This window comes from Nomascus leucogenys, chromosome 7b, assembly GCF_006542625.1.
Source record: "Nomascus leucogenys isolate Asia chromosome 7b, Asia_NLE_v1, whole genome shotgun sequence".
NCBI classification, from domain to species: Eukaryota; Metazoa; Chordata; class Mammalia; order Primates; family Hylobatidae; genus Nomascus; species Nomascus leucogenys.
The window spans coordinates 53,772,342-53,796,476 of record NC_044387.1 but is presented as its reverse complement, the minus strand read 5'-3'; the positions used below and the strand labels follow the sequence as shown (position 1 = coordinate 53,796,476).

The following is a 24,135-nucleotide window of genomic DNA, read 5'->3' as shown; positions in this document are numbered from 1 at the left end:
CATTGCTTTAAAAACAATTTTTTTTTTTTTGAGATGAAGTCTCGCTCTTGTCGCCCAGGCTGGAGTGCAATGGCATGATCTCGGTTCCTTGCAACCTCCGTCTCCTGGGTTCAAGCTATTCTCCTGCCTCAGCCTCCCAAGTAGCTGGGATTACAGGCACATGGCACCACGCCCAGCTAATTTTTGTATTTTTAGTAGAGATGGGGTTTCACCATATTGGCCAGGCTGGTCTTGAACTCTTAACCTTGTGATCCGCCTGCCTCGGCCTCCCAAAGTGCTGGGATTAAAGGTGTGAGCCATCGCGCATGGCCACAATTTTTTTTTTTTTTGGACGTACTCCAAGAGCCCTTCCAGCTCTGTGTTTCTAGGACATTGGAGGTTGTCTGAGGCCTCCCGATACCCTGTCTGCCATTTTAAGCCCTCAAGGCGTTTTTTTTTGAGATAGAGTTTTGTTCTGCCGCCCAGGCTGGAGTGCGGTGGTATGATCTTGGCTCACTGCAACCTCTGCTTCCTCGGTTCAAGTGATTCTCCTGCCTCAGCCTCCCAAGTAGCTGGGATTACAGGTGCCTATCACCATGCCCAGCTAATTTTTGTATTTTTTTGGTAGAGACGGGGTTTCACCATGTTGGCCAGGCTGGTCTTGAACTCCTCACCTCAACTGATCTGCCCGCGTCAGCCTCCCCAAGTACTGGGATTACAGGTGTGAGCCACTGTGCCTGGCCTTTTATTTGTTTTTTTCTTTTTTTCCTTTTTGAGATGGAGTCTCGCTCTGTTGCCCAAGCTAGAGTGCAGTGGCGTGATCTCGGCTCACTGCAACCTCTGCCTCCCAGGCTCAAGCGATCCTCCCACCTCAGCCTCCCAGAGTGCTGGGACTAGAGGTTGTCTCCATTGCATACTCCCTGGGTGGGGAGTTCCTGTCTCTGGGCGCTAGGGTGCCATGCCACCTTACCTGGTACAGCTCTCTACCTAACTGTTGTTCCCCACAGTGAGATATTTGTTATTGACCACGCCATTTCCCAGAAGCCAAGGCTTGGAAATAATCACTTTCCCGAGGTCACACAGGCCTGAGATTCAGCACCAGGACTCAAAGCCCATCTGCCTAACTTCAGAGGCTGCCAGTGCAAGTCATGCCTTGATCCCAGCACTGCATGGATAGCCACTGAGTGATGTCTTCCACTAGAATAAGGACACATGAGAACCCTCAGCTGGATGTTGGGGTGCAAGATTTAAGAAGCAACAAGGTCCTAGTTGTCCTGGAGTTTACGTTCTGGTGGAGGCATCGGGCAAGAAAAAGTAACCCACATCTCCGATGTGAGATGTCAGCCTATGAAGTTGAGTACCCAGGCCTCTCAGATCTTAACATGCATATGATCCCCCTGGGGATCTTGTTAAAGTGCAGATTCTGTGTTTTTGGTTGTTTTTTGTTTTGTTTTGTTTTGTTTTGTTTTGTTTTGTTTTGTTTTGTTTCTAGATGGAGTTTCGATCTTGTTGCCCAGGCTGGAGTGCAATGGCGCAATCTCAGCTCACTGCAACCTCTGCCTCCCAGGTTCAAGCAATTCTCCTGCCTCAGCCTCCCAAGTAGCTGGGACTACAGACGCCTGCCACCATGCCCGGCTAATTTTTGTATTTTTACTGGAGACGGGATTTCACTGTGTTGGCCAGGCTGGTCTCAAACTCCTGACCTCAAGTGATCTGCCTGACTCGGCCTCCCAAAGTGCTGGGATTACAGGCGTGAGCCACCGCACCCGGCTAAACTGCAGATTCTGATTAGCAGGTTTGGGGCAGAGACTAAGACCGTGTTTCTAACCAGCTTCCAGGGGCCTCCGATGTTGTTTGTCTAAAGACCACATTTGCAATAGTGAGGGCCTGGATTAGAAATTGGCAGATTACCACTCATAGACCACATCCGGCCTACTACCTGTATTTGTAAATAAAGTTTTATCGGAACACAGCTATGCTTATTTATTGACATTTTGTCTATGGCTGCTGTTGTGCAACAAAAGCAGAGTGGAGTGGTTGTGATAGAGACCATAGGGCCCACGTTGCTGGCCTTTGAAGAGAAAGTCTGCTAGTCGCTTTTCTGATCATCTTTTGGGTCCCTACAAGTTATAAAACTTTGGTTTGGTGTTAGATGCTAATAAAAATAGTGATGATTGCAGTTAAGATTTGAGTGCTTTCTGGGTACTTAGCTCTTTACGTTTGTTTTTCTTGGCTCAATTCTATCATAGGCGATACTACTGCCTTCACTTTATAGGCGAGAAAACTGAATAGAGGCTGGGCCATTGGCCCAGAGTTTGTGGACCAGTGAGTAGGTGAGGCCAATTTGAGTCAAGTCGCCTGATTCTTACTGGACAGGAGCTTCTGCCTAGAACTTTTTCCCAGAGCACAAAGAGGGTTTTGTTTAGATCTCCTTATGTCCCAGAGTGTTCTGGTGCCTTCATTTCTTTCTCAATCCATCCTTCTGTTTACTCAACAAATACCTGTGCACCCTGTGCTGGAAGTTTGGGGACCATGCTAGGTTCTGAGAGGATATGGGGACTAGGATGGGGTCCCAGCCCTGCACATTCTGTGGGGTCAGCAGGGAAGCAACACCAGCAGCCACACAGGATGCTAAGCACCTTGGGGGATACTGGTACACGGAAAGGAGGCAGTCAGGGAAGGCTTCTTGGAGGAAGGGGTACAAATGATGCCAGTAGGAGTTAGCTTTGTAGAGGAGGTCAGGAAAGGTTTTCCAAGTAGAGAGAATCACAAGTGCAAAAGTTTGGAGGTGTGAGACTCTGTGGCCTGGTACGTTTGGTAGAGTTCAGGGCACAAAGACTATAGCGTGTTTGTGTGTGTGTTGAGGGTTGCGGGAATCGGTGGTGTTAAAATTGGAGGTCAGCAGGAGTTAAGTCACAACCGAGCCTCAGTGCGATGCCAAAGGACTTGAATTTTGCCCTGGAGGCTGCTGTTGCCTAGTATGAAGTGCTAAATCACAGAGCAAAAGTCTTCCTCCCCACCCTCTGATGACTTTCCGGAGAAAGCCTCCATTAGGTGTTAACGCGTCTTTAGTGCTTCTCCCCAGACTCCTCTTGTTTAACAAAGATCAGACACAGCCGGCTTCTTCGGGGATCCTTCCTTAGGCTGGCGGCTGTCTCCAGCCAGAAGGCATAAAAAAGCATTGCTTCCTTCGATTTTATTTTTGCATTAACTTTTTAATTAGGGCATGTTTTTAATTTAATCCAGCAGATTATAGTTTCCCTTGAAAATATGTTTTAAAAATATTGAATCCATTGAACAAAAATGAGTAAGATTAAAGGGAGTTCTGGATGTAATTAACATTGGGAAGGTAGTGTTCAGCAGCTTGGAATTTGGAGAGCCCCACAACAGGTGATAGGGCTGGAGGGGGCTGGGCCAGTAGTCACCTCTCTCTTAACATTCCCCTTCTTCCCTGGAACTCCAGGGGCCTTGACTGAAGGGCAGGATGGCTGTGTAGCTAAGATGTGGGTGCAGGGATGTAGGTGCCCATTGATGGTGTAGGAGCTGAGGTTCCTGCTCCAGGCTGCTTCTGCTCCTCATCTCTCTCCTCTGTCTGGTGTTCTTACTCTGCTTTTCTTTCTTTTTTCTTTTTTTTTTTCTTTTTTTGAGATGGTCTTGCTCTGTTGCCCAAGCTAGAGTGCAATGGCACCATTGCAGCCTTGAACTCCTGGGCTCAAGCAATTCTCCTGCCTCAACCTCTCGAGTAGCTGGGACTACAGGTACAGACCACCACACCTAGTTCATTTTTTATTTTTTGTAGAAATGGGGGTCTGACTATGTTGTCCAGGCTGGTCTTGAACTCCTGGGCTCAAGCAATCCACCTGCCTCAGCCTCCCAAAGTACTGGGATTACAGACGTGAGCTTCTGTGCCCAATTTGTCTTGATTTCTATTTTTGTCTCCCTGCCTCTCTCTCCCTCCCACCCATCCCCCCAACTCATGTCTTCCCCTGTCTCGTCACTCTTTCTGTCTTACTCCCATCTTTGCCTCTCCTTTGACTCTCTCTCCCCATCTATCTCCTCTGTCTCTATCTCCCTCTGTCTCTGCCTTTCTCTGTTTTTGTCTCTCTGTGTCTTCTTCCGCCCCAACCTGCACCACTTCCCCCTTCCTTCCCGCTGCCGACCCCAAGCCCACACAGGTGCCAGCACGGCCCTTCCTTTCTCTCATTAGAAACTTTTCATCTCACTTGCTTTGGCTGGTGACTGACATCCTGCCACAGAACCATCCGGATCCTTGCAGAGCCTGGGGGCTCGGCCAGAAGCCCTTGGAGGTGTGAGAAAGTGGTTGTAGCTACTTGCCAGGTGGAAGACAGAGGCCCTGTGAAGTCAGGCACCTGGCAAGGCCACCCTACAAGGCCATGGTTTCCCCTCAACCCACACCCTTTCCACGCCCCCAGGGCCCTCCCTTCCCTACCGGGCCCCAGGGCTGTGGGGAAGAAGAGGAAGCCTGGGCTAGCAGCAGGACGGCAGATACTGCTTTTGGTTTGATTTGGTTTGGGGTACTGGGGGAGTGTCGGCTACCCTGCCTCTGAGCGCTGCTGGAAGCTGCATGCAGTAGGTGCCTTTGCCCTTCATTCTGCTACGTGGTCATTCCTTGCTCAAGTGCACAGTAGACCAGTAGTGCATATTTGATGGCTAAGAGTTTTGGGAAGAAAAACAAGGTTAGAAATTGAGTCTTGCCTCCAGGCCGGGCACGGTGGCTCACACCTATAATCCCAGCACTCTGGGAGGCCAGTGCGGGCACATCACTTGCGTGAACTCAGGGGTTCAAGACCAGCCTGAGCAACATGGCGAAACTCTGTCTCTACAAAAAAGTACAAAAATCAGCCGGGCATGGTGGTGCATGCTTTATTCCCAGCTACTTTGGAGGCTGAGGTGGGAGATTGTTTGAGCCTGGGAGGTCAAGGCTGCAGTGAGCCAAGATCACGCCACTGCACTGTAGCCTGGGTGACAGAGTGAGACCCTGTCTCAAAAGAAAAAGAAAGAAAGAAAGAAATAGGGTCCAGCTTTTTCTTTTCACAGATGGGGAAACTGAGGCCCAGAGAGTTGAGGTAACTTGTTCTGGATCATGCAAATAGCTTGGAAGTAATGGGGTCTGGGTCTTCCATGCCTCAGAAGCTGGGAACAGTGTACCCCTGTGTTGAGCTGATGGCTGCTTTGACATCCCTCAGGGGTTGTTGTGTAGACACCCACTTCTGAGAGATGGGAGATTCTGGTTCGAGGCCTGGTTTGCTCTCCTCTACCTACTGCGGGACTCTGGGCAAAATCTTCCTTCTCTGAGGACCTTGGGGTCCCCAAGCATAGTCCCCGTGGCACAGTCCTGAGGATTGCAGAGCGTGGTCAGGTTTGTGGGGTCGGAGGTTGCTGACCTCACTGTGGATGGAGGGCTTGTTCAACACAGGTTGCTGTACCCCACTTCCAGAATTCCCATTCAGCGTGGTCTCCTTGAGCCCTGATAATCTGCATTTTGTGTAGGTTCCCAAGCGCTGTTCCTGCTGGTCAGAGAACCCACGTTGAGAGCTGGGGTAGTAGAGGTGCAGCAGATGAAGCACACAGGCGCTAAAACCTGCTGTGAGATCTCAGGCAAGGACTTCACCTTTCTGTGCCTTGGCTTCCTCAGCTGTAAAATGGAATGACAGAGCACTGTCCTCATAGATTAGTTGTGAGGATTAAATGAGCGATTGGGAGGCGGAGGCGGGCGGATCACCTGAGGTCAGGAGTTCAAGACCAGCCTATATAATTGATTTTAATTGAAATTCCTTTTGGTAATTCTTAAAGATAATAATACATTTTGATGTTTATTCATGAGCATTACTGATATTCCTTCCTCCAGCTGCATGATAATGTTTTCTGTCACTCCTGTGGGTGAGACCCAAGAAATGAAACTTGGCCGGACATGGTGGCTAATGCCTGTAATCCTAGCACTTTGGGAGGTCTAGACCTCTTCCTGAGGTCAGGAGTTTGAGACCAGCCTGGCCAACATGGTGAAACCCCATTTCTACTAAAAATACAAAAATTAGCTAGGCATGGTGACACACACCTGTAATCCCAGCTACTCAGGAGGCTGAGGCAGGAGAATCACTTGAACCCGGGAGATGGAAGTTGCAGTGAGCCAAGATTGTGCCACTGCATTCCAGTCTGGGTGACAGACATAGCGAGACTCTGTCTCAAAAAAAAAAAAAAAAAAAAATGGCCGGGCACAGTGGCTCACACCTGTGATCCCAGCACTTTGGGAGGCCAAGGTGGGTAGATTACAAGGTCAGGAGTTCGAGACCATCCTGGCTAACACGGTGAAACCCCATCTCTACTAAAAAAGTACAAAAAATTAGCTAAGTATAGTGGCACACACTTGTAGTCCCAGCTACTACTCGGGAGGCTGAGGCAGGAGAATCGCTTGAACCCGGGAGGTGGAAGTTACAGTGAGCCAAGATAGTGCCACTGCACTTCAACCTGGGTGACAGAGCAAGACCTTGTCTCAAAAAAAAAAAAAAGCCAATATTTGTAAAGCGTGTAGAAACCCCATCCCCCCCACCAGGCACACAGTAAGCACTATATGCATGTTTGCTTTTTTTTTTTTTTAAAGACAGGGTTTTGCTTTGTCACCCAGGCTGGATTGCAGTGGCGTGATCATAGCTTGCTGCAGCCTTGAATTCCTGGGCTCAAGTGATCTCACCCTCCCAAGGAGCAGGGACTACAAGTATGCACCACCATGCTTGGCTTATTTAATTTTCTTTTTTGTTGTTTTTTTTTGGAACAGAGTCTCGCTCTGTCGCCCAGGCTGGAGTGCAGTGGCGCAATCTCGGCTCACTGCAAGCGCCGCCTCCTGAGTTCACACCATTCTCCTGCCTCAGCCTCCTGAGTAGCTGGGACGACAGGCGCCTGCCACCACGCCTGGCTAATTTTTTGTATTTTTAGTAGAGACGGGGTTTCACCGTGTTAGCCAGGATGGTCTCAATCTCCTGACCTCGCGATCCGCCCGCCTTGGCCTCCCAAAGAACTGGGATTACAGGTGTGAGCTACCGTGCCCGGCCTTTTTTTTTTTTTTTTTTTTTTTAAGAGACAGGGTCTTGCTATGTTGCCCAGGCTGGTCTTGAACTCCTTGTCTCAAGTGATTCTCCCACCTCAACCTCCCAAAATGCTTGGGATTATAGGCATGAGCCACTGTGCCCGGCTTTGTCTTACTATTATTGTCATTCTTATTGCCGTGATTATTTACCTTCCCCTCCTCGACAAAGACTATTCTGTTCACAGCGAATTCCTTGCCATTCTCCAAATTTCCAGTGTGCTTTCACACTTCTGCCTTCTGTTCTAGCTGTTCCTTCTACTTGGGACGCTTCTTCTAACTTCTGCACGTGTTAAAATGCTGGCATTCTTTTAGACTCAGCTCAGATTTCCTTCCTCTAATGTCCGTGATGACATGACTTGCTTCCCCTAACCAAGCTCTTATTTCATTCTGTGAATTATCCTGTTACTTGGGTGTCAATCTCCTGTGCTGACCCACAGGCTCCTATAGATCTGACTTGGGGCTTTGCTGGTACAGAGAATCTCCCAGGAATGTTACTTTCAAAGTCCAGCTTTGATGGTGTTTCAAGAAGACCAGCTCCATTGTTGTCAGTGGCAGCTGTCAGAGAAGCCTTCCAAGGCGTATGGGGTGGAGCCCCGTTTGGGACATGGGATTTCCTTAATTAGTAAGAGTGTGAACTTAGCACTCCACAGCCCTAGGTTCATGTCTGTGTTTTGCCATTTAGTGTGATGCAGCCTTGGATAATTTCCTTAATTTGTGTGTGTGTGTCCTTTGCATTTTTAATTTATTTTATTTTATTTATTTTTTTTATTATTTATTTTTTTTGAGACGGAGTCTTGCTCTGTCACCCAGGCTTGAGGGCAGTGGCATGATCTTGGCTCACTGCAACCTCCGCCTCCCAGTTTCAAGCAATTTTCCTGCCTCAGCCTCCTGAGTAGCTGGGATTACAAGCGTGCATCACCACGCCTGGCTAATTTTTTTGTATTTTTAGTAGAGACAGGGTTTCACCATGGTGGTCAGGCTGGTCTCGAACTCCTGACCTCGTGATCCGCCCACCTTGGCCTCCCAAAGTGCTGGGATTACAGACGTGAGCCACTGCGCCTGGCCTGCATCTTCATTTTAAAAGGATGCCATCATCACTTACAGCAGCGGGTTTTTGTGAGGATTCAGTGGGGTCTCATTTAGGCAGCGAATATGAGCACCTCCTGTGTGCTGGATGCCAGGAATCCAGCAGTGAGCAGGAGAGACCCCGTTCCTGCCCTGGGAGAGCTGATGTTTTAGATGGACACAAGGGGAAGTATAGAAATGATAGTGTCGCTGTCTCCGGAGGATGCAACAGGAAGGAGATGGTCTTTGAGAAGCATTCTGTACATGGTCTTGCAAGTAGGAGGCCCTTAGTAATTGGTGAGTGTGATGATTACTGTTATTGCCGTAATTATTTGGGAGAGGAGGCAAAAAGGGAAGGGAGGCATTGTGGGAAGAAGGAATAGTATCAGTACAGGGTCAAGAAGGCATTCGGTTTCAAAGTCGTAATATTCATAGCCAATGTGTATGGATGCCCTAGTGTGTGTCAGGTACTCTGCTAAGGACTTCCTAGGTGCAAATTCATCTCAACCTCCAGGGAAGTGCTGTGGTATCCCCATTTTCCAGATGAAAGACATGGGGCACCGGGGAATTGGACCACTTATCTGGGAAAGTGGAGGGGCGGGAGTCAAACCTAGATTCTTACCCCTGCATCTAGGGTGTGTGATGGGAAGTGAGACTGAGTGGGGACAGGTCCTCGTAGGGAGGGCTCAAATCTTAGAAGTCATGGACTGTGTCCTCTTCCTGGAGTCCCTTAGATGGTCCGGGGATGGACAGGGTGGGGAAGTTCATGGCATATCTCATTTTATGGTCCAGAAAGCCAGTGGCATGCTGCCCCTCCAAGAGTAGGTAGGAAAGGATGGCTCCTCCTGGACCCCTTCTAGTTGGGTTCTCCTGGTTGGTGGCAAATCCCTGGCGGGGCTGGAGTTGTGGGAGGTGATAGGCACAGTGCAACCCATGGTTGGGAGCCTACATTCTGGGTGGTGAGGATGCTGGTGGGTGCTCCTTCATTGCAAGGATGCAGTTGCTTGCTGTTGCCTTTTCCTCATTTCTGCTCTCTGGGACCCTCTCTGCTTAGGACTGGGCATGAGGGGAGCCCAGGAGAAAAGCAGATAATGAGGATCCAAGGGACTTGTATTTGTCTCCAGCCGGTCGCCTCCCGAATACCTATGGCTTGCTGGTTCCTGAGCAAACAGGTGCCTCAGGGAGTATCTTTATCTTTTGTGTGTGTGATGCCGTTGGAACCTCACAGTGACCCGCGAGGCAGGCATCAAGAGGAGGCCTGCTGTTGTGAGATGATAGCAACTCTCAAGTCAGACACACTTGAGTTAGAACTCCAGCTGGCTTATGCATGAGCTCTGAGACCTTGGGCCAGACACTGCTCTGGTCCTCAGTTTCCTCATCTGTGCAACAGGGATCATAATAATGATTATTTTGTGGGTGACAGATAATAGTTATATGGCACCTAATGCATAGAAATGCTCAGTAATTCATAGCAACGAAGATTTTGTTGTTCTTCACCCATTTTACAGATGAGGAAACTGAGGCTCAGAGAAGTTAAGGGACTCTCCCCATGGCATTTTGCTTCCTGGTAATGGCCAGGCAAGTTTGCAGATGGAAATATTTTCCATAAAACCCAGGTGCCCCAAAGCCCTGTACCATTAGGAAAAGGCTGTTCCCGAACTGTGAATCCATCCCCCAAAACAGCGAACCATGAGATCATGCCCCTTCTCTCTCGTGGGTTTCTCCCTGTGATTTTTTAACTGTTCATACTCTGAGCAGCTCTTAAAGCCTTTGCAGTTCTTCCAGTTCTTCCTGCTTCTAGGAGTGAGTGAAAATGAAGAAGATATCACAGTCTGTCCAGGAAGGAAACACAGGAGCAGGTGAATGCTCAGGAAACCGGATTCCTAGTATGCGCTACCCCAGAACTGGGGCTGACAAATTCTGCTCTTAAAACCCCCACCTAGAGCCAACTGCTGCCTCTAGTAATATGCCCAAAATATTACCAGGATGAAGACCTCATGCTTCCTGGATGAACCACAAAAAAAAAAAAGGTTGAGGCCATCTTGTTGAGGAACATTACATCCAGCAAGTATTTATTTATTGTTTCTTTGTTCTTGGTCAAGCCTTTTCACTTTTTGGCCGTCAGCCATTGCAAAACCTCCACAACAAAGAAGTCGAAAGTCATGCAATCAGAAAAGCCATAAACTACAGTTGGGGCCAGGGGAAGAGGGAAGTTAGCTGAAGACTTTGTAAGCAAAAACATCAGGAAACCTTCTGACATGTTAATAAAGATACTCTAGAGTCACATCTTGTGTGGAAACTCAAATCCACATTGTTGGGGCGGAAGTCGGAGTCAATGACTGACCCCAACCATCACCCCGAGCCTTCAGATAAGATGGTGGAACTAGATGGGGCGCCGTGGCTCACGCCTGTCATCTTAGCACTTTGGGAGGCTGAGGAGGGTGGATCGCTTTAGCCCAGGAGTTTGAGACCAGCCTGGACAACATAGTGAGACCTCATCTCGACAAAAAATAAACAAAATTAACCAGGTGTGGTGGTGTGTACCTGTGGTCCTCTCTACTCGGGGGGCTGTGGTGGGAAGATTGCTTGAGCAATCCCTGGAGGAAGAAAGTAGAGCCAGGAACTATCATTAATTAAACACTTAACCAGCTCTAATATGGTAGTAAAGCCCTTATGTGTATTTAGCTGCTCTCCCAATTCACAGATGAGAAAAATGAGGCCCAGAGAGGTTAAGTGATTTACCTGAGGTCACAAAACTAATAGGTGGGGAATTCAAACTCAGGTGCATCTTTCTGCAAAACCCATTCTTTTTTCACTACTCCCTGATATCTGAGGAAACTTACTGATGAGCAAAATGACCTCAAAAAATAAAATATGAATGCCTCTCAGTGTCAGGCTCTGTGATAAGTGTAGGAAAAAAAGAAGAAGAAGAAAATAACCCACCAGACTGCAATGCCTCCCAGCCTGTGAGCACTCACAGTGGAATATGGGAAACAGAAGGGCAAACAGCATTTACCATACAGAATGGTGAGTGGTAGGCAGAGGGGACTGTGAGACATAGGAGGGTGGAGCTTAATCTAGTCGGGGTATTCAGGGAAGGCTTCTTGGAGAAGGAGATACTTGAGCTGAGGAGATAACAAGCAGCCCAAGATAAGGTGGGAAGAGGGTATGGACACACCTATTAGCTAGGACTCTTGATAAACAGAGACAGAAACCCAGCTTCCATAGCATTGAGCAAAAAGGTAAATTTATTGGATTGTGTAAGAGGTAAGCGTCAGGCATGGCTAGATCCAAGGACTCAACTAATTTCAGGGATTTATGTCTCCATCTCTTGGCTCCACCTTCCTAGGTTGGCTTTGCTCTCACGCCAGCTTTGCAGGTGGTGACTAGAGATGGCCCCACACCTCCAGCCCTATACCCTACTAGCTTAGCCTCCCCACAGAATTCTGTAAAAGTCTCCAGTTGAGTTTCATTGACCTAGATTGGGTCAAACATCCATCTTTGAACCAACACTGCAGCCTGGGAATGAAATGCTGTGGTTGGCCAGGCCTAGATTCTGTGTCTGCACCAGGGGTCAAAGGTGGACTGAGAATGAAAATAAGAAAGCCAGGGATGCATAGCACCCTTGGGGCTGATAGAAGGTCCATGGGGCTGGAGAAGGGGTCTGATCATGACATCCCTCTAAGCCATGTGAAGAAATTGCATCCTGAAAACAGTGGGAAGCTTTGGAAGTGTAGTGAAGGCAGGGGGTGACATGCCACCGTATGGGGACAGGCAGGGGTGGAAGCATGATCAGGTGGCAGACAGTGGGGACTTAGACTGGGCTGCTGGTGATGGAGAGAAACAGCTGGATCCTGGGGGTAGTGAGTGTAATGCACAGGACTCAGTGGTGATTGGATCAGGGGTTCATGGGGGAGGAAGAGTTTCATAATGATCTTGGATTTCTGGCTTGTTCCAACAGGCAAGCCTGGAAGAGAAACCAAGCTCAGGAGATCCCATTATGAATTCAGGTTGATTGTGTTGAGTTTCAAATGCTGTCAAGCATCCAAGTGACAGGCTAGTGGAGAATTGGCCATTTCACGGTTGCTATGCTGAGAGGGGCCAGTCAGGATTCTGTGGCCTCAGGAGAAGGGGTGCAGAGTGACAACTCTATCCAGTAAATATTAATTGAGCACCTACTGAGCTGCAGTGCTCAGTAAACACAGCATTCAAGGCCCCCAGACAATGAATGCAGAATATGTAAGTCAATCATATGATGTGTTAGAAGGCGGTGAGTGCTGGGGGAAAAAAAAATCACGCAGGGTGAGGGCTTCTGGATTGCCGTGTTGGAGGGGCAGGTTGCAGCATTAACTGGTTGATCAGAAGAGGCCTTGAAGAGGTGAGATGTGAGAGAGGACAGGAGGGTGAGAGAGTGAGCCAAGTGGATGTTTGGGGAAAGGGCATCCGGGCAGCGGGCACAGCCAGGGCACTGGCCCAGAGGAGGAAGGGTGCTTGTGTGTTTGAGGGACAGCAAGGGGGCCAGCATGGCTGGAGAAGAGGCAGGGGCCAGTGGGGTTGGCGGCAGAAGGGTAAGGGGCGGGGTCAAACCTGTAAGGCAAATGAGGACTGGTTTTTCCTGAGTAAAGTGGGAGCCATGGGAAGATGCGGAGCCCAGGAGGACCATGGCCTGACTTCCGTTTTCCTAAGGTTGCTGTGGCTGCTTGCTGAAAATCAACTGATGAGACAAGGGCAGAATCAGGGAAGCTAGTGATGAGGTGGCTTGGACCAGAGTGGTAAGAAGTGAACGCCTGAAACAAATGCCTGGCAGTGCGGGTGGTGAGAAATGGCAGATTCTGGCTCTGTTTTAAAGGTGAAGTTAACAGGATTTGCTGCTGGATTGGATTAGGGTGAGAAAGAAGAATCAAAGCTGCCTTCAAGGTTTTTGGCACAAGCATGAAAGGATGGAGCTGCTACCAGCTGCAGGTGGGGTATGCTGGGGAAAGGACCAGGCTCAACACCCAGGTGCAGGGAGGAAGAGAGTGGGCAACTATGTCCAAGTGAGGAGAGAGATTTGGGCTCGAGATGACAATTCAGGAGATGTCAGCCTGTGGGGAGCATCCAGGGGTGCTAGTATCTCCTGGACTGGAGGGAGGAGAGAGGGCCACAGAGACAAGTAGCCAAGTGTGACCTCCTGATACCTGTGCCAGAATGGCTGGGTTTGGCCCCGCATAAGGAAAAACCCTGTAAACTTTTTCATGGGGTGGTAGAGAAAGAGGAAGACAAGCAGACATCCCCTCCTTCGCATCTGATCAAGAGCCACCGTGGCCTGGCTGCTCATTTATTGAGTGTGGGTCTGGGAGGTGCCCGTGCCAGGAGCCGGGGTGTGGGTGGCATGATCAGAGGCTGAAGCTCAGTTCTCCTTGAAGTTCCTGGCGCCTGGCACTAGCCTAGCCCTGGGAGAGCACCGTCCTGCAAGTGTTGATTGAATGAATGCAAAGAGTCTTGTGTGTTCCTGTGCAGCAGCCGGGAAAGGTGTGTGGGGTGGAGTGGGGCGGGTAGCATACCCCAGCCAGCAATACCATTCCTCAGCATTTGACAAAATATGATTAATTAATTTTTCTTTCTTTCTTTCTTTCTTTCTTTCTTTCCTTCCTTCCTTCCTTCCTTCCTTCCTTCCTTCCTTCCTTCCTTCCTTCCTTCTTTTTTTTTTTTTAGACAGAGTCTCGCTCTGACACCCAGGCTGGAGTGCAGTGGCATGATCTCAGCCCACTGCAACCTCCACCTCCCAGGTTCAAGCAGTTCTCCCTGCTTCAGTCTCCCGAGTAGCTGGGATTACAGCTGCCTGCGACCACGCCCACCTAATTTTTGTATTTTTTAGTAGAAACAGGGTTTTACCTTGTTGGCCAGGCTGGTCTTGAACTCCTGACCTCAGGTGATCCTCCTGCCTCAGCGTCCCAAAGTGCTGGGATTACAGGCATGAGCCACTGTGCCAGGCCATTAATTTTCTTTTTTTAGGAGACAAAGTCTCTCTGTTGCCCAGGCTGGAGTGCAGTGGTGTAACCATGTCTCATTGCAGCCTCCAGCTCTTGGCCTTGAAGTGATCCTCTTGCCTCAGCCTCCCAAAGTGTTGGTGTGAGCCACCAAGCTTGCTGAAAGTGTGATTCTTTAAGACTATTTTTATTCAAGTCTAACATGTATACAGAAAAGTGCATACTTCATATGCGTACAGCTCAATGAATTTTCAAAAGACGAATGTGTTTGTGTGACCAGCACCTGGATCAATAGCTGAACTTACATAGCACCCCTCCCTGCCCCAGGACACCTTGCTCCCCCTCCAGTTACCCCTTGCCCCACCAGGGTAACCACCATCCTGACATCTCCCCCTAGAATTTCACCTGTTTTTGTACTTTATATCCATGGAACTATTACTGGAATGGGGTCCCGATCCAGACCCCAAGAGAGGGTTCTTAGACATTGTGCAAGAAAGAATTCAGGGTGAGGCTGGGCGCAGTGGCTCACACCTGTAATCCTAGCGCTTTGGGAGGCCGAGGCGGGCGGATCATGAGGTCAGGAGATCAAGACCATCCTGGCTAACATGGTGAAAGCCCGTCTCTACTAAAAATACAAAAAATTAGCCGGGCATGGTGGTGGGCACCTGTAGTCCCAGCTACTCGGGAGGCTGAGGCAGGAGAATGGCGTGAACCCAGGAGGCGGAGCTTGCAGTGAGCCGAGATCGCGCCACTGCACTCCAGCCTGGGGGACAGACCAAGACTCTGTCTCAAAAAAAAAAAAAAAAAAGAATTCCGGGTGAGTTCATAAAGTGAAAGCAAGTTTACTAAGGAAGTAAACAAACAATAGAATGGCTACTGCATAGACAGAGCCTCTCAGAGGACTGCTGGTTGGCTATATTTATGGTTATTTCTTGATCGTATGCTAAATAAGGGGAAAGGAGTGGGCAGTCCCCAGAACTGAGGGTTCCTCACCTTTTTAGACCATATAGGGTAACTTCTGGCATTGCCATGGCATTTGTAAACTCTCATGGCACTGGTGGTGGGAGTGTCTGTTAGCATGCTTATGCATTATAATTGGCCTATAATGAGCAGTGAGGATGACCAGAGGTCACTTTTGTGGCCATCTTGGTTTTGGCGGTTTTGTCCGGCTTCTTTATTGCATCATGTTTTATTAGTGGGGTCTTTATGACCTGTATCTTGTGAAACCAGCCCTGCTGACTTCCTGTCTCTGTGACAAAGAATGCCTGACCTCTTGGGAATGCAACCCAGCAGGTCTCAGCCTCATTTACCCAGCCCGTATTGGAGAGATGGAGTCGCTGTGGTTCCAGTGCCTCTGACAGAGCCAGCGTTATGGTCTCTCTTGTGCCGACTTCTTTCGCTCATCACAGGTGTTGTTATTGCGTGAGGTTCTGGCTTGTTCTTTCTCCTGGCTGTTTAGTATATATCTATTTATTTGTATTTACTTATTTATCCATTCTATTGCCAATGGGCATTTGGATAGTGTCCAGTTGGGGGCAATTACGATCGTGCCACCGGGAACATTTTGATATGTGCCCTTCGGTGAACCGTTGAATGCATTTCTTATGGATGTATAATCAGCAGTAGAAATGCTGGGTTGTAGAGAAGTTGCACATTCAGGCTTTGTCTCAGTTAAGCCAGAGTTTTTCGAAGGGGTTGTACCAGGTTTCCCTCGCGCCAGCCGAGTATGAAGGTTCCGGTTGCATTACATCCTTGCCAACACTCGGTATCCTTTTCTTTTTTTAGTGACTTAGTTACGTAATGATCCCACAATGTACTTTAAATTTGCATTTGTTTCCCTGATGGCTATGAGTTTGAGCACCTTTCATATGCTTATTGACCACTTAGATAACCTCTTTTATGAAGTATGTCTTCAGATGTTCCCATTTTTCTATTGTGTTGCCTGTCGTTTTTTTAATCGATTTCACAGAACTCTTTATATGTTCTCAGTATAAATATTTGATATGTATCACAAATATCTTTTTTCATGCATGACTTCATTTGATCCATAAGAGGAGGAACCAGGAATTGTAAGCCTCAAGGTCATTGGAATCCAGGACAAGCTTCATGTGTGTGAGCCTCAGTTTCCCTCTCTAAATCCTGTGGATATTAGCTCATTGCCTGGTGTATAGATGGAACTGTGACTGATATTAGCACCTTTGCTGGGATGAGGAAGCCCTGAATTAAAATGGGCAAAACTGGCCTTGCATGGCTTTCAACCTAAGTCATCCCTGTTTCTCAGGTCTGTATACCAACTTCCAGGCTGGGCCTTGAAAATACACAGTGAGCAAGGCCCATTTCCTACCCTTGGAGGGGACTGCACCAGCGGTGAGTGCAGGGGGCTGTGGGATCCCAGCAGAAACACTAACTGGGCTAAGGCATTGTGGAAGGCCTCCTGGAAGAGGTGAGTCTCAGGGTGGAGTAAGCCTCTTCTGTTCAGGTACAGGCTTGGGCACCTTTGTGCATCAGGCAATGGACAGGTACCTGGGAGATGGAGAGAATCGGCTCAGTCTCACCCCTCTCTCACCCCGCAATAGACCAGTGTTCTTGATGGGGATGACTGCACCCCCAGGGGACAGTTGGCAATGCCTGGGGACATTTTTGGTTGTCAGGACTCGGGGAGGGGATGCTACTGGCATCTCCTTGGTAGAGGCTGGGGATGCTGCTAAACATCCTAGAACGCACGGGACAGCCCCACCCCACACTACCACAAAGAATGATCTGGTCCAAATGTCTATAGTGCAGAGACTGAGAAACTCCAAGATGGACAATTACGATAAGATGTGAGCGGGGGAAGAGGGGAGAGCAGAGGGATTGGGAGTGTTGTCCTGGCCTTAAGGAGTTTGTTTGTTTGTTTATTTACTTACTTTGAGAGAGTCTTACTCTGTCACCTAGGCTGGAGTGCAGTGGCTCAATCTTGGCTCACTGCAACCTCCGCCTCCCGGGTTCAAGTGATTCTCCTGCCTCAGCCTCCCGAGCAGCTGGGATTACAGGCATCTGCCACCATGCCCAGCTAATTTTTGTAGTGTTTTTTTTCTTTTCTTTCTTTTTTTTTTTTGAGACAGAGTCTCGCTCTGTCGCCAAGTTGGAGTACAACTGGCGTGATCTCAGCTCACTGCAACCTCTGCCTCCCGGGTTCAAGTGATTCTCCTGCCTCAGCCTCCTGAGTAGCTGGGACTACAGGCGCGTGTCACCACGCCTGGCTAATTTTTGTATTTTTAGTAGAGACGGGGTTTCACTATGTTGGCCAGGATGGTCTCGGTCTCTTGACCTCGTGATCTGCCTGCCTCGGCCTCCCAAAGTGCTGTGATTACAGGCATGAGCCACTGCGCCTGGCCAGGAGTTTATTAACCTTCATGCCCACCACGGGAACCACGAACCACGTGTGGCTTCAGAGCCCTCAAAATGTGGCTGCTGTGGCTGAGGAACTGAATTTCAAGTCTTTATCTATTTTAATTTCAGAACAGATACTCATTCCCATTCTTGGAAAACTTTTAAGTGTGTGTGCAACAATTTGGGTGTGTGGATGTACTTTGTTCAACTATCAATTTTATGAAATCTCTGTACAGATGAGCTATTTCTACTGAGAATTTAGCATCCAAATTGAGATGTGCTGAAAGTAGAAGTTATACCCCGGGTTTCAGAGACCGAGTACTTAAAAAAAAAAAAAAGACTATAAACTCTCTCAGTAATGTTCATATTGATTAATGATAATATTTTATATATATTGAGTTAAATAAAACGTTATTAAATTTACTTCTGTAATGTAGCTACTGGAAAACTGAGAATTTGAAGTGTGTCTCACACTGCATTTCTATTGGGTGGCGCTGTTACAAACTACAGGAAGGAGCTAGAATTCTGTGGAAGGTTTTAGGCAGGGGCTGACATCCTCTGGCCAAAATGACAACAGGGGATTCCAGAGACCGGGGCAAGTCTGGCCACAGGGAGACTGCGTGGCCTAGGAGACCTGAGCCACAGCCGCCAAGAGAAGCCCTGATTCCCCAGAGAGGAGGTGCCCGCTGCCAATCCACAGGTGAGCAACAAGACTGGATCCAGAAGAGGGAGGAGCCTTTAGGAGAGGCAGGCCCATCGCAAGGCTGACTGATCCTTCAAAGGAGCCTCCCAGCTAACAGCCAGCAGGAGAGAGACCTTGGCCACCAAGGGTCTGCCAGCTCCTGGTGGTCCCCATTCCAGACACCTGCCAGCTCGAGCCTGACCCTCGCCTCCACCCTGGCTGCTGCCTGTACCGCTCTCAGGTTTGAAACCTCATCTCTTGCTGCTTGGCTCTGCTCTCTACTACTTACCAGCTGTGTCACCTAGAGCAAGTGGCTTTCCCTCTCTGGGGGCTGCCAGCTTTGCATGGCCTGGCCCATGTTGCAGCTAGAGCTCAGGGAAGATCAGAGATGCCCACAGGTGACAAGTCTTCCTGGGCTGGGTGTTTTGGAGGTGGCATTATGAAGTCTCAGTGGGGGCTATGTAGACAGTATTCTCTGTTTGCAGATGGCTTCCCCTCTCCACTTTGTGTGTTATGTCCTCATTTCACTGCTAAAAAAGTGGAGTCTCAGAGAGGTGAAGCAGCTTGCCCAGGGCCACACAGCTCCACAGAGGCAGAATTCAGATGAGTAATGATGACTTTGCAGGTCCAAGGACACCCCTCCCATGGCTATAACTCAAGTGTTCTATCAAGGGCAGAGCACTGCACCTCTCTGGGCCTCAATTTCCCCGTCTGTCAAATGGGGAGAATAACAGTGCCAGTCGGCTGCTGTGAGGCTGTAGTAAGTTGAATAAAGTAACAGAGCACTGGCCCAAAGCAAGGCTTCAGGTGGTGGCTGCTGTTTGTTGACTGATCTGTGCATAAGTGTTCACTGCAGCCTTCTGCAGTGAGTGGTAGGAGCCCATTTTTACGGGGAGGAAACTGAGGCTAAGATGGGCAACTGGTGAGAGCAAAGTTGGGGTCTCATCTGGCTTCTTGGCCCTGGAGCACTTTCCCTCCTCTGCTCGGCCCTCCGGCGTTACCTGTTATTCATGACAGGGCAAGGCTGTGCTGTGCCCAGCCTGGTCCTCGGTCCTGCATGACTGGCCATGAAGGGGCACAGGAGCAGCCTCGCCAGTGGCGCTCACAGATGTCCAGTCCACTAAGCCTGCTCCCTCCCTCAGGAACTCTGCTTCCTTTGCTGGGTGAGCTGTAACCTTTCCTCCTTCCTGCTCCAAGCAGCTGCTGAGAGCGAGAGTGGTTGATCAGGAAGCTGGTACAAAGACACCTAGGCTGTGGCCAGATCCTAGAAGGCAGAACTGGGAGAGGCCTTAGAGGTCATTGGCCCCTGGTGCTGGTTGTCTAGACACCTCATTCAGCCTCAGTCTCCATAGTTGGAAAATGGGAGGAATCGTCAGCTTGGCAAAAACGGCAACCTCTGGCAACACAAAGTTGGTGCAGAAGGGGAACATGCAGACTGCTGGCAGGAGGGTCTTTGGGAAGGCACTTCAGCAGTATCTGCTGAAATATAAAGGGAGAGTGGCCCCTGAGCCCGCCAACCCCCTATAGGTAGCTACCTAGAGCTGTGCTTCTCAAATTGTATTGTGCATGGAAATGCCTGGGGTCTGGTTAAAATGCCGGTTCGGTACCTTCTAAGGCATGGGACTAGCAGGCTTTCGGGTGGCCTTGCTGCTTGCAAGACCGTAGTAAGGCCCTAGGGCACCTTTCATGCATGGGCACAAGGAGGCATGGTCCTTTCTGAGGGTATGTCATTGCAAGAAGATGAAAGCAGCTTACATGTCTGTCAGAAGATCTTGACTAACTGAACGGTGTGCTGTTCCTGCCGGGATGCTCTGGAACAATTAAGAAGAGGGAGGGAGGGCTGGGCGTGGTGGCTCACACCTGTAATCCCAGCACTTTAGGAGGCTGAGGCGGGTGGATCACGAGGTCAGGAGATCGAGACCATCCTGGCTAACACGGTGAAACCCCGTCTCTACTAAAAATACAAAAAAATTAGCTGGGCATGGTGGCAGGCGCCTGTAGTCCCAGCTACTCAGGAGGCTGAGGCAGGTGAATGGCGTGCATCCGGGAGACGGAGCTTGCAGTGAGCTGAGATCGCACCACTGCACTCCAGCCTGGGCTGGAGTGAGACTCCGTTTCAAAAAAAAAAAAAAAAGAAGAAGAAGAGGGAGGGAAGGAGGTCCATAAAGGTGTTGCATGTTGATGTGTCTTGTCTTCTGGAAAGATATCAGTGCCCTCTGGAGGCTGGGGCTTTGTCTTGTTTACTGATTTGGCCCCGGTGCTAGAACAAGGCCTGGCACACAGTGGGTGCTCAAGCAATGTTTACTGGATGGTAGAACAAACATGCTGATACGGAAAGACCTTGTGTTGAGTGAACCCAGTCAGTTTCAGGAGGCTATGTAGAATCCACGGCTTCTTAACCTTGGCACTACTGACATTTGGGACTGGATGATTCTTTGTGCTGGGGGCTACCTGGGCATTATAAGATGTTTAGCAGCATCCGTAGGCTCTACCCATGAGATGATCCCTAATTGTAACAACCAAAACTATCTCTGGACATTACCAATGGCTCCCTGAATGGCAAAATCGCCCCTGGTCCCAGCACTTTGGGAGGCCGAGGTGGGCAGATCACTTGAGGTCGAGAGTTTGAGACCAGCCTGACCAACATGGTGAAACCCTGTCTGTACTAAAAGTATAAAATTAGCTGGACATGGTGGCACATGTCTGTAATCCCAGCTACTTAGGAAACTGAGGCAGGAGAATCGCTTGAACCTGGGAGGCGGAGGTTGCAGTGAGCTGAGATCGCTCCATTGCATTCCAGCCTAGGTGACATAGTGAGAGTCAGTCTCAAAAAAAAAAAGAAAAGAAAAGATAAAGCAAATGTAGATGGCTCCCCTCCAAACTAATCAACAGTAGTTACCTCTTAGAAAAGGGGAAGAACATAGGATTGGATCTTTTACTCCAAAGAGACTTACCTTCTCTCTCCAGTTTTTAATACGGAGGTTGTACTTATGAGTTGAGCAATTAAGTGCATCTTAAAAGTAGAAATGGCACATGGACTGGCTTGTAGAGCTGTGAGGGTTTAGTGAGGTTACACACCTGGAGCGTCCGGCACGGTGTCTGGCTCATGGTGGGGGTGCTGCCGAAGGACACCATTGTTGTTTTATTGTGTTGCATCTCTCCAGCAGCCCCTAAGCATACAGAAGCAGATAAGACCTTCTCGCATATGGGCAGACTGGAGCTCAGAGAGGGAAAGGGACTCTCCCAAGGTCACACAGCAAAGGAGGAGCTAGGCTTGCCTTCATGACTCCAAAGTAGGGACAGTTTCTCCTCTGCCACCCTGTGGCCCCCGCTGGGCCTCTGGGCCTCCTGGTCTTTGTATCTGTGGATTGAGGCTGTGTGGGCTGCTTCAAGTCCCCCAGCTTGTTGACTGCTTGGTGTTCACTAGCCCGGCTGGCACCCAGGAAGCAGACAAGGCTGGAAATGTCAGGGGGTGTAGCCTGTGGGAGTTGTGCTCTGGCTTTGCCCAGCAGCACTGGGAGGACTGCCAGGGATTTGGAGCCTGCAAGGAAGGACCTTGGCAAAGATGTTCCCTGTAGGTGGGTACTGGACTGGCTGCCAGCCCTATGCAGCTTCAAAGTCATGCTGCTCACCCACTGCTCAAACACCTGCCATGGCTCCCTAGTACCTAAGCCTAAATTTTCCTTCCTGTGCCTGCTGGGATAGCATTCCATGTCCTACAAAGGACTCTCCATGAGATGCTAGATTCCAGATACTAATAATAGTAATAATAATAATAAGACCTAGAGCACCTGCTGTTTGCTAGGCGTGGAACTAAGTGCTTCACATGCAATATCTTTTTTTTCTAATAAAAAAATTGTATTTACATAGAAGCATTCAGAATGTCAACAAAACAGCTGCAACTTTTTTTTTTTTTTTGCAATTACAGAGTGGTATTCAGTTAACAGAAAAATTATTTCGTATAAGCTGCATCAGAGACAACTGAAGATGAAAAAACTACCATCCCCATATACTAATTTGTGCTGTGCACGAACAAGAACCCGCTTTAAATTTCCATGCCAATTTACCACCCCCATACTGTACCAGGCAAGGTTAGTGGCTATTGAAAATACCACCAGGACAGGGCTATCTAAAGACACATTCGATAGTGTGTTAACTGTACAAAAAAAGGCACTGTACAGTTTAAAAACAAATCTTACACAGCCTTACATTTCAGTTTTTTTCTTTAAAAGGAGTGAGTTGTGTACGGGGGGGTTAAATGCTTTATAGACAAGAAAAAAACCTGCGCTAGAACCAACTTATTCATCATCATCATCTTCTTCATCTTCCTCCTTCTCCTCATCCTCATCTTCCTCCTCTTCCTTCTTTTTCTTGCTTTTTTCAGCCTTGACAACTCCCTTTTTTACTGCATCGGGCTTTCCTTTAGCTCAATATGCAGCAATATCCTTTTCGTATTTTTCCTTCAGCTTCACAGCCTTCTTTTCATAAGGGTGCTTGTCATCTGCAGCAGTGTTATTCCACATCTCTCCCAGTTTCTTCGCAACATCACCAATGGACAGGCCAGAATGTTCTCCTTTGATTTTTGGGTGATACTCAGCAGAACAGGAAGAAGGCCAAAGGAGGCCTCTTAGGTGCATTTGGATCCTTGAACTTCTTTTTTTGTCTTCCCTTTGGGAGGGATATGGGTTTTCATTTCTCTTTCATAACGGGCCTTGTCCGCCTTTGCCATATCTTCAAATTTTCCTTTCTCTTTAGCAGACATGGCCTTCCACCTCTCTGAGCACTTCTTAGAAAACTCTGAGAAGTTGAATGAAGCATCTGGGTGCTTCTTCTGCCCCTCCCAACAAGTTTGCACAAAAAATGCATGTGATGACATTTTGCCTCTCGGCTTCTTAGGATCTCCTTTGCCCACATTTAGTTATTTTTCCTCAGCAAGGCACAGTTGCCCATTGCCCGTCTGGCTTTCATTTGCCCCGGCGCTGTCTCTGTGGAGCTCAATGTACTGCAATGCGCAATATCTTATTTGATCCTTACAAAACTCATATGGCACTGCTGTAATATGATTCTCATTTTACAAATGAGGAACCTGATGCCCACAGAGGTTAAGTGTCTTGCCCAAAGTCATGTAGCTCTGTAGCCAGCATCTGTAGCCTGACTCCGGAGCCACACTTTAACCAGGAGGCCATCCTACCTTATCTTGTTAGGAGAGCAAGCCAGTATGATGCCAGCAGAGAAGGCCTCTGGGTGCATGGGAAGAAACCAGCCAGATGTTCAGGCCTGGCCGTGCCATTAAGTTGCTGTGTGACCTTGGCCACACTCTCCTTTCTGAGCTTGCCCAGGCTTTCTCTGAGGCCACTGCTGGCTCTGCATTCCAGAGCTCAAGGACCCAAAGTTATGCATCAAATCTAGAAATCATCTTCTCTTATTTTATATCGTATTACAGCATTGATATGTATGTGATACATATACATTGATATGATATGCTCCTATACCTCGTCTGTCACACCGTGTGGATTTCCTCAGAGGCTCCTAGAAGGCCCTGCTGTCCAAGCTAGGAGGTTTCTGGCAGCCCCAAGCTCCCTGGCTCCTGGGTGAAGGTGTGAATAGAACCATGCTGTTAAGTGGGGGTTTGCAGAAACCAGCATTTGACCTGGGAGAGCCCTAGGCAGCAGGGGATGATCAAGTGATCAAGATAATATTTTAACGCAAAATTTGAAAAATCAAAACTAATGGATGAACCTTGAACAGAGTGTGCTAAGTGGAAAAAGCTGGTCATTAAAGAACATGCTTTGCGTGATTCCATTTTTATGAAATGTTCAGAATAGGTGAACTCATAGAGACGGAAAGTAGAGTAGTGGTCTCCTGGGGCTGGGAGGAGAAGGGGGTTAGAGTTTGATACGTAAGGGTATGAGGTTTCTCTTTGGGTGATGAAAATGTTGCAAAATTGACTATAACTGTACAAAAAC

The 24,135-nt window shown here is 48.6% G+C and overlaps 1 protein-coding gene and 1 pseudogene across 3 annotated transcripts in view; one reads left to right on the top strand and one right to left on the bottom strand.

The window, feature by feature from the left end:
• The window catches only part of TPST2 (tyrosylprotein sulfotransferase 2), a 64,488-nt gene that overhangs the window by 6,282 nt on the left and 34,071 nt on the right, over positions 1 to 24,135 (top strand). The gene's annotated exons all lie outside the window — the stretch shown is intronic.
• LOC105740045 lies at positions 22,038 to 23,103 on the bottom strand (annotated as a pseudogene).